This window comes from Martes martes (assembly GCF_963455335.1).
Source record: "Martes martes genome assembly, chromosome: 13".
In the NCBI taxonomy this organism is placed as follows: Eukaryota; Metazoa; Chordata; class Mammalia; order Carnivora; family Mustelidae; genus Martes; species Martes martes.
The window spans coordinates 92,549,561-92,567,572 of record NC_137901.1 but is presented as its reverse complement, the minus strand read 5'-3'; positions in this window follow the sequence as shown (position 1 = coordinate 92,567,572).

The window sequence follows — 18,012 nt, the reverse complement described above, 5'->3', positions numbered from 1 at the left end:
AGAGATGCTTTAGCCACACTGTGAAGTCGATGCACTGGTTACAGTTTTGTTGACTTCGGGGATGGCCACATGTGAATGAAAAAGAAACCCGAGCTGCACAGGGACGACCTCATACACACAAGCCTCGCAGCTACACTATTCTCCCCCAAAGCGGCAGGAGCAGTAGGTCATGGGGGAGGGGGATGTTATCACTTCATGACATCTCAATATTCTTCTACTTGTTATAACTTACAGCAGCTGTGTCAGAAACTCAAGTGAGAAAAACACCTAAGAAAGATAAAGCAAGGGGCCCCTTATACTGCGTCCACAGCACACGTAGGATCTTGGCATGTAACACACGTCCTCCTCGGTGGCCCGTGTCGACCTTCAGTCTCCCAGCACAGATTCCCACCCCAGCAATAAGGGATTCGCTCCTGATACACCCTCCCTCGATCGTACTGGGAGCGACGATCGCAGCCTCTGACTCGAAACTCAATAGGCAGGACTTTCTAGACAGGTGTCCATCCCCCAAACGGGCTGAGTCCTATCATTTATGCCACCTTACGCCCTATGCCAGAAGCCGACTCTGACAGAGGGGAGACCCTTACAGGTCCTTGTGGGACCGGTAGAAGGTTCCATTGGAGGAACAAGGGCGGCCAATTCCGAACCCATCAAATCATGCTGAGTTTTCAATATGAAAAGACCAAGCAGTCTCGATCTCACACACACGCCCTGGCGGCTTGGTCATCGTTGGGCACAGGTGGACAAACTAGCCCCGTGGCACAGAACAGAAATGAATTTCCAACAGAAGCGAACAGGGCAACGGAGATTTGACATGAAGCCGTTGGAGAAATGACCAGAAATAACAAGACTGGACAAAAACAACACGGACGTTATTCCTCTGACTGTAGACTGACACCTGCTGCGGGAACGCGGGCCAGTTCGGGGAACGCTCCTAGAGCAGCTATGATCTCGGGCAGGTCCTGGCTCTGGGAGCCCAGACAGCCCAGTCGGAAGTGAAGGGGACGCCACACACCCTCGTGTCGAGATTCCTTGGGAAACTGAAGTTAGACTATGGGCGCTTCCAGGAGGAAACAGGACACTGGTTGCCACACTTGTGTGGTTCCCTGATGTCCCCTGATGTGCCACAGAGAGCCTCCTTAAGACACATGGGAAAAACACTCCTACTCTGAAAACCATGAAATATAGATGAAAAAAGTTGTGACAACACAAACAAATGGAAAGTTACACTGAACTCATGGAATAGAAGAAAAAGGTTGTTAAAATGTCCACAAAAGACCTCCATATTCAAAACCATCCTTGGGGCACATGGGGGACTCATGGGTTAAGCCTCCGCCTTCGCCTCAGCTCATGATCCCGGTGGCCTGGGATTCCCGCCCCACATCGGTCTCCTGCTCAATGGGGAAGGGGCTTCTCCCCGGCCCTCTGCCTGCCACGCCCCCTCTTTCTGCTCTCTCTCCCTCTGTCAAATAAATAAATACATCTTTAAAAAAAAAAAAACCCTATGAAAATACCAGTAGAATTTTTCACAGAACTAGAACAAGTAATAATCCTAAAACGTGTGTGGAACCGCGGAGACCCCCCAGAGCCAAAGCGATCTTGAGAAGGAAGACCGAAGCCGCAGGCGTCGCTACCCCAGATCTCAACACACACCGCAAAGCTGTCGTGATCGTCGCAGCCCGGGGCTGGCACGGAAACAGAGTCGGATCAGCGCAGCGGGACAGACAATCCCAGAAATACACCCGTGCCTGTGGGTCCGTTTATCTGCGACAAAGGAGGCAAGACAGCGCAGTGGGGAGGGGACAGTGCCTTCCAGACCTGGTGCCGGGAGACGGGCACAGCCACGTGCAAAGGACTCCAAGTGCAAGACCGTCTCACGCCGTCCGCCGAGGTAGGTCTTCCGTCCACTGGAGTCTGAGTGTGAGCCGGACACCGTCCGACCCTCAGAGAAAACGTGGGCAGTAATTTCCCGGCGCTGTTTCTCAGAGACGTGTCTTCAAACACGGAAAACACGGGAAACGAACCTCTCGGGACCGCACCGGGAACGAGCTTCTGCCGAGGAAAGGAAAGCGTCGACAGAAGGAAAGGAGAACCTGAGACGACATTTGCAAATGACAGAGCCTACAAGGGCCGGTATCCAAAATACGTGGGAACTCATAAAACTCAACAGCCCAAAACCAAATAGTCCAATTTAAAAATGGGCAGACGCCAGGAAGACACTTTCCCAGAGAAGACACCCAGACGCCAGCACCGCAGGAGAAGACGCTCAGCGTCGCTCCGCGTCAGGAAATGCCCGTCGGAACCGCAGCGGGGGACCCCGCACGCCCGCCGGCGTGGCCGGCATCAGAGAGACACGCAACCGCCCACGCCGGAGCGGATGCGGAGAGAGGGGAGCCGCGTGCGCTGTCGGTAGGAACGCACACCGGGGCGGCCACCGTGGAGACACTACGGAGGCGCCTCCAAAAAACAAAACACAATTACCGTAGGACCCAGAAGCTGCGCCGCCGGTACTTCCCGAAGAAAATGAAAACAGGAATTGGAGGAGATCCACGGCCCCCGGGTTTATTACCTGATGTACAAGAGGCCGGTCACTGAAGCAGCCCACGTGTCCCGACAGAGGAGCTGAAGAAGAAGTGGGGCGTACACACACGTGCACACACACACACGCACACACACACGCACACACGCACGCACACACATGCGCGCACACACGCGCGCGCACGCACATACAATATGGAATATTACACAGTCTTAACAATGAATGAAATCTTGTCATTTGTAACAGGGTTGGAACTGGAAGGTGTTAACTGAAGTCAGAGAGGGAAAGACAAATGTCACATGATTTCCCTTATTCTGGAATCAAACAAACAAAACACCAGAAACACACTCGTGAATACAGACAGGAAACTTGTGGCAGCCAAAGGAGGGGGAACTGGAGGGAAGGGAACACTAGGGGGAAAGGACGAGACGCGCAAACATCCAGTCACAAACAAGTCACAAGGGTGAGAAGGACAGCAGAGGGAATGTAGCTGACGATACTGTAGTGTCGCTTTTGGTGGCAGATGAGAACTACAGCTGTCACGGTGGGCACCAAGGGATGTACAGAACTTCGAAGCGCTACGTTGTACACCCAAATGTAAGATAACATTGTAGATCAACTACAACAAATAATTTTTAAAAAATTAAAAACTTGAGGGGCACCTGGGTGGCTCAGTGGGTTAAAGCCTCTGCCTTCGGCTCAGGTCATGATCTCAGGGTCTTGGGATCGATCCCCGCATCGGGCTCTCTGCCCAGCAGGAGCCTGCTTCCTCCTCTCTCTCTGCCTGCCTCTCTGCCTACTTGTGATCTGTCCAATAAATAAATAAAAATCTTTTTAAAAAATGTTGCTTGTTAAAAAAAAAATAAAAACTTGTTTTATTTAAAAAATTTAAAAAGAGACTATGAAAAGTTCCAGCAAAGCAAATTTAACAGTCTCTATGATCAATCACTTCTCTTGCTGTGCTGACATAAATAATGAAGCAAAGTTTACTGAAACTTGATCTAATTTGCAAACAAATGAGTCTTACTGTGGTTCACCGAAATGGGGGTAGCTGTTTAGAGAAAAATTACACTTCCACTGTAACCATAATACAGAATTTTGGGTGTCAGATTCTAGTTCTGTTCATTGTTTCGAGGTTTTGATTTCGACCTGTGAGCGGCTCTGGATCCTGAATCCTTCCAGGTTCCTCCAGCGTCAGACTCCAACTCTCCAAACTAACATTTCCCGTTTTCTTCCATCTTGTAGACTTGAAATCATGGGACACTGAAACCGCAAGGTCCTGAAGCCTCGCCAACTGGATATGAATGACTTGATGGAAACTTCAGAAAACCCACTTCATAGCTCACACACGGACCACCTCCAAGCTGTTGCCGTGCGGGCCGCTCGCAGGGATCACCGGAGACGTTCCAGCTGCAAACCGAGAAAACCCTCCAACTGCCACCACCTGCCTTCCCTCCACCTACAGATGCTCCGACCCGACGGCTAGAAATCTTCTCGACGGTCACCCTCAGAGCTCAGAAGCCGGTGTATCGTTTGCTTCACTGTTTTTGTTCCCATAGAAATACCTCATATTTAATGCCGGGTCATGTGATAAATTGTGCTACAAATTCCTCAGATTTATGCTTGTCTAAAATGTACAAAAGCTGGGGCACCTGGGTGGCTCAGTGGGTTAAAGTCTCTGCCTTCGGCTCAGGTCATGATCCCAGGGTCCTGGGATTGAGCCCCCCATCAGGCTCTCTGCTTGGTAGAGAGCCTGCTTCCCCCTTTCTCTCTGTCTGCCTCTCTGCCTGCTTGTGATCTCTATCTGATAAATAAATAAAATCTTTTAAAAAATGAATAAATAGGGGCGCCTGGGTGGCTCAGTGGGTTAAGCCTCTGCCTTTGGCTCAGGTCCTGAACTCAGGGTCCTGGGATCAAGTCCCGCATCGGGCTCTCTGCTCAGTAGGGAGCCTGCTTCCGCCTCTCTCTCTGCCCGCCTCTCTACCTACTTGTGATCTTCTCTATCAAATAAATAAATAAAATCTTTTTAAAAAATGAATAAATAAAATAAAGTGTACAAAAGCTGCCTGCCTTGGTCATTCTTTGTGTCTCAATTTCATCACCGGATCTCTGTGCACATGCAATAAAACTCTGGGTTTTTTCTCGTGTGAATCCTGTCAAGTTAACTCTTCAACCAGCTAGAAGAATCTTGAAAGACAGAGACAATGTTTTCCTCCCCCGAACCAGTAGCCAAGGCTCCTAGGAGTCGCCTGACGAAGAGCAGCCCCACACGACCACAGATCCCGCCAGCTGTGCCTCCAGGAGGAACACGCACGTTTGTGTCACTGAGGGCTCACATTTAATGGATGCCATGGACCCCCGAAAGCCCACCGTGACCCCTGGACTCCAGACACACGGCCTGTCCGAGGTGCCCGGCTTCCCAGCCCACACGCACTCAGCGCACAGCCTTTCAGCCGCTCTGGAGCACGTGGGACATCCAGGCCTGGAGAACGCGGGCCAGTCGCCAGCCGCTCTGAATCCCCCCGGGAAGAACGGAGCCCACTCACGGTGTCTCACCGAGACAACAGCTTTAAAGTAGTGACATGAGGGGCGCCAGAGTGGCTCAGTCACTGAAGCATCCGCCTTTGCCTCAGGTCATGACCCTGGGGTCCTGGGATCGAGCCCCACATCGGGCTCCCTGATCAGTGGGGAATCTGCTTCTCCCTCTCCCTCTGCTCCTGCCCCCACTCATGCTCTCTCTCACTCTTTCCAATAAATTATTTTTTTAAGATTTATTTATTTGAGTCACAGAATGAGAGAGAGAGAGCGCGCGCGCATGTGAGGGAGGAGGGTCAGAGGGAGAGGCAGACTCCCCGGTGCAGACAAGGGTGGGGGACAGCAGATCGGATGCACAGAGAGGCCACCTCGGTGGCCAGATGGGGTGGCCTAGAGCCACAGAGGCAGACGGCCTGTGGACAAGCACAGCGACCGGGCTGGGGCAGTATCACCACGTCCTGTGTGTTCTCAACAGGCCCCAGCCAGTGGCAAGGGAATCCGGGCCCCTCCATGAGGTTCCCACCCAGGGCGGGATCAGCACACGGATACTCTCCGCCCACCCCTCCGGGTCAGGGCTCTAAGTGTGCCTTGGTTTGCGTGGACCCTGCAGCTGGCCCAACCCAAGCGCCCCCTGTCACCGTGCAAGCCGGGCAGCCACCGCTAGGGCAGCTGAGGACCACGGATGGGGACCCCCCTTCACACACTGTATTGGGGGTGCACACCCCAAAGATCATCCTGGGCGAGGGTGGGCAGGGATGTGGGTGCGATCAGCCTCCAGCTCGCCTAGACCCACGGCAGCAGGGCCGGGAGACGGGAAGGGCAGACCCGAGGCAGCAGACCCGACCACGAGCAGGTCCAGCCACCCTGGCCGGGTGACCGCAGTCCTGTGCGGGCTTGGATGCGTCTGAACGCTCAGCCCGTGGGGCCCTGGGACCGTAGCCAGACGGGACCCCCCCGTAGGTGCCCGGGTCTGTAACCCATGGAAGTGGCAGGACACAGTCGACGCCCTGACTCCTGCCGAGGGTCACCGTGCTCTGCTGCTGAGGACAGCGAGCCCCGGCACACCCGGGACAGGAGTGAGGGACTGGAATTGGCACTGGGGAGTCCCACCAGGGTACACGAGTCACTTCCCAGCCCCAGGTGACGGGAAACTACGCAGGCTGTGCTGGGATCCCACCGGCCCACGGCACTCGGACCCGTGAAACACGCCACACCCACACGGCGCACACACCGTGGAAAGAGGGGAGCGGGTGGGGGTCCCGACCCGCCATCTCCCACCACGGTCCCCTCCTCACGCCTGACGGGGCTGCCTCCCGGGCCAACATGGTTGCTGGGCACAACCCGTCAGATTCCTAAACATGCGGCCACATTTCCATCTAGAGTTCGGGGCTCGAGGGTCATTCCCGTAGGAGGCGACGACCTCCCCATGCGAGTTCCTCCTCCTGTCTGTCCGCCTGACCTGAGCCTCTGCCGATCCTGTGGTGACCAGTCACAGCACGGGCACCCGGAGTCGTACCTTCCCACTGGGGCCCCATCCCGTGCCCGGCGAGGAAACCAGTCCTACTGCTGGGTATGGGGGCAGCTGCCCTCTAGCCGCTCAGGATGGTGATGGAGGGTCTCGCCCCCCAGGGGGAAGGGGGAAGGCATTCAGTGAGGACAGCTCCCTGTTCATCTGATATGACCCACAGCCTGTCCCTAACACCGGCCACGGCCATTGTTTTTCTGTCAAACACAGTATAAAGGCAGCCCCTCAAATCGCTCACTGGAAGGTTCTAGAAAGAACTCCATCAGAGTCATGGTGGCTATGCTCAGAATTGGAAGGGTTTATGAGGCTTACTCTGGGTTAAGGACATTTGCACACCCTGTCACCCCTACGCTGGGGACAGAAAAGTCACTCCAAACAAAACCAGCCCAGTTATACCAGCAAAGTGAGACGGACACCACGGGGACTGCGGCCGTCCTGTCACATGCAGGGAGAGTCACTGGTTGGCAGGGACTGGTCCCACCACCCCAGTCTTCAGTGGGCGGCCCCCATGGGAATCCAGGTTTTGTGGCACAAACCTTTGGTCGTGGCTCCCAGCTGGGTGGTTGGGCCGCTGTGCCCTGGGGTTGCCCTGGGCCCCAGGAGAGAACCTGCCCCGTGGGAACGGCGGCCGACAAGCTCCCTGTCCTTGAGGCCGGGTGGACACGCGCGGCCTGTGACGGCGCCGTCGTCTGGCTGCGGCCTCTGTTCCCTCCGTCGTTTGCAGACCTCGCAGCCCTGACCGGACTCACCCCGTGAGCCTCGAGCGATGGCCCAACAGTCTGTCCTACCGAACACCCGTGGGTCTCCAGTGAGAACCGCTGTGCCCCAGACCGCGACGGCCTCGGACACCTGCTGCCTCGCAAGGAGGCACCGGTGTCGTGATCCAGGCAGAACGCGGTGTGTTCGTCCCTGACGCGCCTGCTGCTGCGTCACGTTTCTCGGGTCTCACGAGGACGCGGGGAGCGCCCTGAGCGGTCCGACCCGGCCTCGGGGGCTTCAGAAATCAGTGGTTGGGGTCACGGGCCTCTAGGTGGGGAACGTTGCTGCTCATTTGGGGAACGGTTGTCTTATTCTGTGCTTTGTCTTGTCTGCACCTGTGTCGTTGCTGTGGCCTCTGCCTCCAGCACAGCGGGACAGCTGTCACAGGGCCACCGCCGGGCTCGGGAAACCCCTTCCTGATCCCTCAGGACGCAGGCAGAATGGAGGTTCACGGGAGCTTGTAAGAGCCGGCACGAGGGGTGGGTGCCGGGAAAGGTCAAGGAGAGGCCGTGACCCGGACCCAGGCAGGGGCTCCCCACCCCTGCCCTGTCCTTGGAATGTGGGTTTCCCCTGCCGTCCCCGCTCCCAGAGGCTGCTCCCAGGATGTGGCCTTGAGACAGTGATGTGGCGTTGAGACCGTCTGGACGGTCTAGGTGACTGAGCCCAGGTACGACCTCGGTACAAGCGTCTAAGAGGGGGCAGGCGGGTGTGGGGATCTTCTCCTCTCACTGCTGCCCAGGACTAGCACGGATGGGAGTTCCCTGCTTCTCAAACTGCCACCCACCCATGTGCAGTGGCCTGTCCCTTTCCTTGGTCTCTCCTTGTCCTCAGAGCAGCGGCCAGGTTCACATCACATCTGGGAGGTTCACATCACCTCTGGGAGGCTCCCAAGGAGCTTGCCGACCAAGGGCCACTGATTAGATCATTAACCATTGATCATGGACGCTATGTCCAGACTTTGACAGATAGGGGACACCTTAGACTCCACCAAAAAGTGACTCGAACTGACACAGGAGTTCAGAGAAGCCGCACGATACAAAATCAATATAGATAAACCTGTTGCTTTCCTATAGACCAATAACGAAGGAGCAGAAAATGAAATTAAGAAACAGCACCATTTACAATAAAACAAAAAGCAGTAAAATATCCACAAATACGTTTAACCAAAGAGATGAAAAACCTGTACTGTGAAAAGCATGAAACACTGATGAAAGAAACTCAAGACAACACAATCAAGTAGAAAGACCTTCCAGGCTCATGAGTTAGAAAAAAAAAATATTGTTAAAATGTCCTTCCTAGAGGTGTGTAACCTACAATAATTTAAAAAACATTAGATTGGCAGCACACCTATCACAGTCAGCTGGTGGGCCAGAAAGGACTGACATGATATATTCAGGGTCCTAAACAAATAAAACGAGGAGCTAAGAATACTTTATCCAGCTAGGCGGTCACTGAAAATAGAAGGAGTGATAAAAAGTTTCTAGGACAAACAGAAACAAAAAATTTGATTACCAAGCATCCCTACAAGAAATATTGAAAAGGGTCCTGTAAGCAAAGAGAGAGCCCAAAAGTAACACAGACCAGAAAGGAACAGACAATATATAGTAACAGTCACCTTCCAGGCACTACAATGGCACTAAATTCATATCTTTCAAAAGTTACCCTGAATGTATATGGGCTAAATGCCCCAATCGAAAGACACAGCGTATCAGAATGGATAAAAAAAGCAAGACCCATTGATATGCTGTCTGCAAGAGACTCATTTGAGACCCAAGACACCTCCAGATTTAAAGTGATAGGTGGAAAACCATTTACCAGATTTTAAACCAAAGACTGTTATAAGAGATGAGGAAGGACACTATATCATAATTAAAGGGTCTGTCCAACAAGAAGATCTCAAAATTGTAAATATTTATGCCCCTAACATGGGAGAAGCCAGTTTAACAAGCCAGTTAATAATAAAAAAAAATAAAGAAACACATCAACAATAATACAATAGTCGTAGGGGACTTTAACTCCGCCCTCACCGAAATGGGACAGATCATCTAAGCAAAAGAGCAGCAAGGATATAAGGGCTTTAAATGTCCCACTGGACCAGATGGTCATCACAGATATATATAGAACATTCTATCCCAAAGCAACAGAATACACATTCTTCTCGAGTGCATATGGAACATTCTCCAGAATAGATCACATCCTGGGTCACAGATCACGCCTCAACTGGTACCAAAAGATGGGATCATTCCCTCCTGCATGTTGTCAGACCACAATGCTCTGAAGCTAGAACTCAATCACAAGAGGAAATTTGGAAAAACCCAAATACACGGAGGCTAAAGAGCATCCTACTAAAGAATGAATGGGTCAACCAGGAAAGTAAAGAAAAATTAACAAATTCATGTAAACAAATGAAAATGAAAATACAACTGCTCAAAAGCTTTGGGACGCAGCAAAGGCGGTCCTGAGAGGAAAATATATAGCGATACAAGCCTTTCTCGAACCAAGAAAGGTCTCAAGTACACAACCTAACCCTACACCTAAAGGAGCTGGAGAAAGAACAGCAAAGAAAGCCTAAAACCATCAGGACAAGAGAAATAATAAAGATCAGAGCAGAAATCAATGAAATAGAAACCAACAGGACAGTGGAACAGATCAACAAAACTAGGAACTGGTTATTTGAAAGAATTAATAAGATTGATAAACCTCTGGCCAGACTTATCAAAACGAAAAGAGAAGGGATGCATTCCCAGAAACATAGAAATGACCAAAACTGAACCAAGAAGTAGAAAACCTGAACAGACCCATAACCAGCAAGAAAATTGAAGCAGTCATCAAAAATCTCCCAACAAAGAGCCTAGGGCCAGGCGACTGGATTCTACCAAACATTTAAAGAATTAGCCTATTCTCCTGAAAATTTTCCAAAAAATAGAACTTGAAGGAAAACTTCCCAAGTCACTTTAGGAGGCCAGTTTTGATCCCAAAACCAGACAAAGACCCCATTAAAAGAATTACAGACTAATATCTCTGACGAACATGGATGCGAAATTCTCACCAACATACTAGCCAATGGGGTCCAACAGTACATTAAAAGGATTATTCACCACGACCAAGTGGGATTTATTCCTGGGCTGCAAGGTTGGTTCAGCATCTGCAAATCAGTCAATGTGATACAATACATTTATAAAAGAAAGAACAAGAACCATATGAAACTCTCAATAGACGCTGAAAAAGCGTTTGACAAAGTACAGCATCCTTTCCTGATCAAAACCCTTCACAGTGTAGGGATAGAGGGTACATACCTCAATATCATCAAAGCCATCTATGAAAACCCCACAGCGAATATCATCTTCAATGGAGAAAAACAGAGCTTTTCCTCTAAGTTCAGGAACACGGCAGGGATGTCCGCTATCACCACTGCTATTCAACATAGTACTAGAGTCCCGGCCTCAGCAATCAGACAACAAAAAGAAATTGAAGGCATCCAAATCGGCAAAGAAGTCGTCAAACTCTCACTCTTTGCAGATGATATGAAACTTCATGTGGAAAACCCAAAAGACTCCACCCCAAAACTGCTAGATCTCATACAGGAATTCAGTAAAGTGTCAGGATATAAAATCAATGACAGAAATCAATTGCATTTCTACACGCCAACAGCAAGACAGAAGAAAGAGAAATTAAGGAGTCAATCCCATTTACAATTGCACCCAAAACCATAAGATGCCTAGGAATAAACCTAACCAAAGAGGCAAAGAATCTGTACTCAGAAAACTAAAAAGTACTCATGAAAGAAATTGAGGAAGACACAAAGAAATGGGAAAACGTTCCATGCTCCTGGATTGGGAGAACAAATATAGTGAAAATGTCTGTGCTACCTAGAGCACTCTATACATTCAACGCAATCCCTTTTTAATACCATCAACCTTTTTCAAAGAAGAGGAACAAAGAATCCCCAAATTCCTATGGAACCAGAAAAGACCCCAAATAGCCAGAGGAGTGTTGAAAAAGAAAACCAAAGTCGGCGGCATCACAATTCCAGACTTCAAGCTCTATTACAAAGCTGTCATCATTGAGACAGCATGGTCCTGGCACAAAAACAGACACACAGATCCACGGAACAGAACAGAGAGCCCAGAAATGGACCCTCAACTCTGTGGTCAACTAATCTCCGACAAAGCAGGAATGAATATTCAATGGGAAAAGACAGTCTCTTCCACAAATGGTGCTGGGAAAATGGTGCTGGGACGGCCACATGCAGAAGAATGAAACTGGACCATGTCCTTACAGCACACACGAAAATAGACTTAAGATGCATGAAAAGACCACAATGTGAAACAGGAAGCTATCGAAAGCCTAGAGGAGAACACGGGCAGTTACCTCTTCTATACTGCGACAGCAAATTCTTTCAAGACACGTCTCTAAAGGCGAGAGAAACAAAAGCAAAAATGAACTATTGGCGCTTCCTCAAGATAGAAAGCTTCTGCACAGAGGAAGAAACAGCAAAACTAGCAGACAACCCACCAAATTGGTGGGAAATCTGCAAATGACATATCTGATAAAAGCTTATTATCCAAAGTATACGTTAAGAACTGATACAATTCGGGGCGCCTGGGTGGCCCAGAGGGTTACGCCTCTGCCTTCGGCTCGGGTCATGGTGTCAGGGTCCTGGGATTGAGCCCCGCGTCGGGCTCTCTGCTCTGCAGGGAGTCTGTTTCTCCCTCTCTCTCCGCCTGCTTGTGATCTCTCTCTCTGTGTCAAATGAATAAATAAAATCTTAAAAAAAAAAAAAAGAACTGATACAACTCAACACCCCAAAACCCCATATAATCCATTTTAAAAATGGGCGGAAGATATGAATAGACGCTTTTCCAGAGAAGCCCTCCGGCTGGCCAACAGACACGAGAAGATGCTCAACATCGCTCACCATCAGGAAATGCAAACCAGAACCACAATCAGGTACCATCTCCCACCGGTCGGAATGGCTACAATCAACGACACAGGAAACAACAGGTGTTGCGAGGATGTGGAGAAAGGGGACCCCTCCCGCACTGCTGGTGGGAATGGCTGCCCCGGCTTGCACTCTGGAAAAGAGCGCGGGGGGTCTTCAAAAAGCTGAAAAGAGGGCGCCCGGGTGGCTCAGCCGTTAAGCATCTGCCTTCAGCTCAGGTCGGGATCCCAGGGTCCGGGGATCAAGTCCCTCCAACATCAGGCTCCCCGCTCTGCGGGAAACGCGCTTTTCCCTCTCCCACTCCCCCTGCTGTGTTCCCTCTCTCGCTGTGTCTCTGTCAAATAAATAAATACAATCTTTTCTTTAAAAAGCTGCACTGAGAGTTACCCTGCGACCCAGCAAGCGCACTGCCGGGCATTGACCCAAAGATACGAATCGGTGACTCGAAGGGACACACGCAGCCCTGCTACAGCCGCGTTATCGGCAGCAGCCAGGACACGGACGCGGCCCGCGCGCCCGCAGACGGACGAGCGGACGGAGGCGCGCGGTGTGCACGGGCGACGGGACGTTGCCCGCCCCAGAGAGGAGGGCATCTTGGCATCGGCGACGACGTGGATGGACCTAGAGGGTGTTGCGCGGAGGGAAGTCAGCCAGAGAAAGACGAATGCCACAGGCCCTCCCGCGCGTGCGGAGCTGCAGGACAGACGCGGAAGGAAGGAGAGAGCGCGGAGGGGTGCTCAGCAGGGGTGGGGGTGGGGAGGGAACCAGGGCCAGGGGAGGAGGCGAGCACCTCCCGCGAGGAGCACGGGCCGTGTGTGGAAGGGCTGAGTCCCGCCACCGCACGCCCGACACCGGCACCACGCTGCGGGGCGGCCACGCCGGAATCCGATCCGAAAAAATGGATCAGGCACACAGCGGCAGCCGCAAAAGCCAGCATGACACAGACCGTCGTCGGAGCGTTCCCGGCCCCGAAACCCCACAGGCGTCAGGGGGACACGTGTGCGTCTGTGCGGGTTTGGGCTTGGGCAGACGCGGGGGCACACGGGTCTGCTCCTTGTCCCGACCTCGCCCGACGCCCCTGTTCCAGGCCCCGGGGCTCCTCTGACCTGGGGGGCTCACGGCCACCTGGCACTCACCCTGTCACTGTCCCGGGAGCCCAGGACCTGTCTCCAGCCCCTCTCCCTTGTGTCCACCGTGGAGGGAGCCCAGCCCTGAAAGTCCCCTGGAGGCAGCCCCGGCCACGGGCCAGTCCCGCCGCAGGTGCACTCACTGCGCGCAAGGCCCGGGCTTCGGCCGCAAACAAGGCTCCAGGTGCGTCTCATGCAGCCGCCGAGGTCGCTTGCATTTGTGTGCACTCGCGCTCGGGAACAGGCCGATGCCACCGACCCCGCCAGGCCACTCCCGCGAGGCAGCCCCTGCTCCCCGCCCCCCGCCCGCACCAGATCCTGGGCTCCAGGCACCCCGGCGGCCGGACCAGGGAGCCCCACGACAGCCAGCCGAGGGCCTGGGAGCCCGTGGGGATTCGGGGTCGCCGGGCTCACCCCAGCGGCCTCCGGGATAAAACAGGCACCGCAGCCCTTGGTCGGGGAACAGCTGGCGACGGCGCAGTCCGCGCCCCCGCAACCGGCTGCCTGCCCGGACGGCTCCCGGGCCATCAGGCGTCCAGGCTCCCCGGTGTCTGCTGCTGGGAAACACCCCGCCAGCCTCCCCCCGACCCCGCCCCGGCGACCAAGGCAGCCCCCGCCCCTCCAGCCTTACCTCCGGGGGACAAGCAGGCACAGGACTGTCGCCCGGGGCCGGGAACCAGGCGGAGGACCGGACCCGGCGGCCGCCCGCCTCCCCCAGCCGCCCTGCGCGCTCGCCTTCTTCGGAGTCCCGGGCTCCCGGCACCTGCACCTGCGCGGCTCACGCATGCGCGCTAGGCACATGCTCACCTGTGCGGGGAAGCGGGCGTGTGTTCGCGCGTGGGCCTCGGCCCATCCAGACGCAGCCGCAGAGCCTCCGGGCCCGAGACCGTCCGAGCTGACGGCGGGCAGGTGGCGGCGCCCATCTGGGCTCGGACTGTCTGCCCGACGGGTCCGGCTTCCCCGGCCTCCTCGGCTCCCGGGGTCGTTTGCGGCGGGGTCACCGGCCCGCCGGCGTCCACCCATGCCGGAAAGTCAGTGCAGCTGCGTCCAGGTGGGCCTTCGGGGGCACAGGTGCGTCGTGTCATCGGCTTGGATGGGGCCGATTCCAGGACCGGAGACGCCTCCGCCTGGGCCCCGGCCTCTTCCCCCAGCTGCGCTGCTCCTCGCCCGCCGCTGCTCCCCTGCGCGGCCTGCACTGCGCCCTCTGCCCCTCACCAGCCCACCTGGTGACCCGTGGAGCTCCGGGTCCGCCCCAGAGCACCAGACGGGCCTCAGAGAGGAAGGACCCCCAGCCTGGGAGGGTCCTTGAGGCGGTACATTGAAGCCCCCCCCCCAGCGCTGTGGGCGGCCTGCCGTCGGGGTCCCGGGCCTCTCCAGCAAAGGAGACTCCCAGGTGTCCCCCTGGAGGACAGCCGGGCCGTCCCCATGGACCCTCGCTGCCCAGCGGTGCGGATTGTCCAGCCCCGGCTTCAGGGACCCGATGCTCCATGGTGCCCTATACGGCTGGACCCCCAACGCAGGCCCAGGTTCCACACCGGCTGCCTCCTTAGTCCATTGGGCCAGGCCATCCCCCAAACATGCACACCCCAGGGAGGAGCGTGCTTCCACTCAGAAAGTCTTTCAAGGAGTCCGGTTGAAACTGGCTGCACACAGTCCCTTTCGTAATCAGGGCCTGATGGGCCGGGGCGGCCACACGCTCCTCCCCTAGCGCCAGACTCACTCCCCATGGCCCAGGCTGGGGCGGGGGGAACATGGCCCTCCCCAGCTGGGTTAGGGACACGGGGATGGGATTATGCGGTGCCCTGGAGGTCCCCGTGGATGGTGCCCAGGTTCAGGAAGCAGATAAAGGGGCCAGGCAAGGGTGGAGGCGGGGTGGGAGGGACACGGCCTCTGGAGGGATCCTTGGCCACAAGTGGAGTCTGGAGAGACCAGCCAGACCCTCCCCTGTAGCCTCAGGAGGCAACTTGGCCTGAATCACCTGTGGTAGGACCCCTGGCTTTCAAACTGGGGGAGACCACACCTTTGTTGTTTGCAGCCTCTGGGTCAGTGGCCCCGCGTGAGGATGGCCCTGGGAGCTGTCGCCCTGCATTTCCCCATTCCCTCGTCAGAACGCAGGTGGGAGGGCGCCGTTGTCCCTACACGAGCTGTGCGCAGCCTTCCCGTGTCCCAGCTAGCTGTACTGCAGGGTCCAGCCCCAGGTGAAACCCGGACACAGGGCTTGAGGACACAATAAAGTGCTGTTTGATGGCACTGAATTTTGGTTTGTTACACAGGAACATAAACCGAGGCACGGGAGCCCTGGCTGAGAAATTGCCCCAAGTGATGCAGGAAATGCATCGCAGCGTGTCCCTACCTGGGGGACGGCTGCACGGCTGGCCAGACCACACAGCACGCAGCGAGCACAGACTGCAGCTGGGAGGACAGAGGGACAGGGGCGCGGGGGGGTGGGAGTGGGTAAGAGGCACCTGCTTTTACTGAGAGAGGAGCCAGGTGGGGAGCGGGCCCATGGGCAGAAGGAGAAGCCCCGTGGCACCTGAGTGGCCACAACAGGCAGTGGGCTCTGCCCCCAAGCACGACTATGCTGGGCGTCTTGTAACCCCACCAACTCCTCCAGCTCAGGACCCTGCGCAGCCGGGAAGGGGGTTGCCCAAAGTTAGACACGGGACCTCAGGACCCAGCAATCCACCCAAGACCGGTGTGATAGGTGGTCATGAAGCCCCGCCCACCAGTGTGCGAGGCAGCGCGGCTCCCGGTGGCCAGAGGGGCAGACCCCCAAATTTGCCCAAACCGATGACTGAGCAAACCCGACGTGTCCGTCCATACCAGGGACTGTTACTTGGCCGCGAAAGGAGTGGAGAGCAGCCACGCTGGGCCTGGTGCCAAGGGCGAGGAAGGGGTTGGCAGGTGCCTGCAGGGTCCCAGACGCTGCTGCATCCTGCTGGTAGCAAACGCCCTACTGCACGTCCAGAATTTGATCCCATTTCCAGGAATCGGTTGTGTCCAATTAGAATTAAGAACAGAAATACCAGCCCGTGTTCTCCATGGTCAGAGCAAAAGCAGTCACTACTGACTGACAGACAATTCAATATCACAGCTCGAGGGACACAGAGGGCAGAGGACGGTCTCACGTCAGCATGCACTGGGTCGTCATGCTTCCACAACAGAGGCTGGCGGGATCCTTGGGTTTGTGCGGAAGGGGAATGGGTGCCAACGTGGTAAGCCTGGCCATGCCTGGGACTAGGTCTCGGGGATCTCACACAGACATACTAGAACGTCATCAAAGCAGCTGTCCAACTCTGGGTAATGAGGTGACCTGTAAGACAATCCAGCAGCTCCACGGAGAACCCTGGATGCACACCTGGCAGAAAGCCAAGAAAGGAACTCCCCAAACACAAAGCCGACTCCTCCACCGGCAAGGGCTGTCACCTGTCCCTCCTGGAGGCCAGGTTCCTCTGCACGTCTGTGGACCGGACCTGTCACCAGGTCATGCACACATCCACGGCTTCCAAAAGGCTGGCAAGAAAGATCACCAGGCCAGCGCTTGGCCGGCCACCAACCACAGGCCAAACCCACCCACCCACTCTCGCGGAGAACCATTGGGGCGCACATGTTCTCACCCAGCCCCCTGTGGCCTGCGCTCCACCGTGGCACAGGAGGGCTGCTCCGCAGGACCACAGAAACCACATCTGCCACCATGGCCGTTTGCGGGGACCTGGTTTCGAGCCCTAAGGTCTGGGGCAATTTGGTGCAGCCCTGGCACCTGGCACCGCTCACTGTGCCTTGGGACAGCCGAGGCGGGGCGTGCCGGCCTGGCCAGTGGACGCCAAAGTCACAACCTTCGCCACCCTGCTCCGGAAAGCGGCGAAGTCTCGCGGCTTCCGTGAAGGGACCGGCTCCTCTCCCACAGAGGCAAGTGAACAGGGCGCAGGCCGCAGTCCCGGGGGAAGGCACTGGCAGGGGAGGGGGACGTTCACCGAGCCTGTCAGGCTAACTGACCTCTTGGAGGGTACACCTGCCGACACCGAGCTGCCCGCAGCTGGTCTGCCAAATGCCAGGCAGGTACGCAAGTGCTGTCCTCTCCGGGACAGGCACGCCTCATCTGGTCGGACGGCTGCGTGACTTAGGTGACTGTGACTTCATTGCCTGCCGGCCCCATTCACCTCCTGGAGGGGACAGGGCATGGGACACTGGGAGGGAGAGGCTTTGCCAGGTGTGCACGAGGACCCAACGGAAGGACGCTCCCGCCCACAGCAGGTGCCCGGTGGGCACTGGCCTTGGCAATGGTCCAATAGAACCTTTGAGTTTTTCTAAAAACTCTGGGCCCATAAACACTGGAGCCTCTGCGCCAGGAGAAGGGGCAGTGAGCCAGGAGCTGCTCACAGGCACAGGAAGGGCCCACGTCCCTGACCCCCTGAACAAGAGGATGGCGAGAGCTCCCCGTGCACCTCCTTGCAGGGCAGGAAATGCCAGGCCCCTCAGTTTCTGCAAAGGGATACACATTCTGTTTCCAGCTCCCATCCTGGGAAGGGCAGGAGTGGGGTCTCTGTTGGCCAAGATCCCCCGTTCCCCTGGGTTGGGTGCTGCC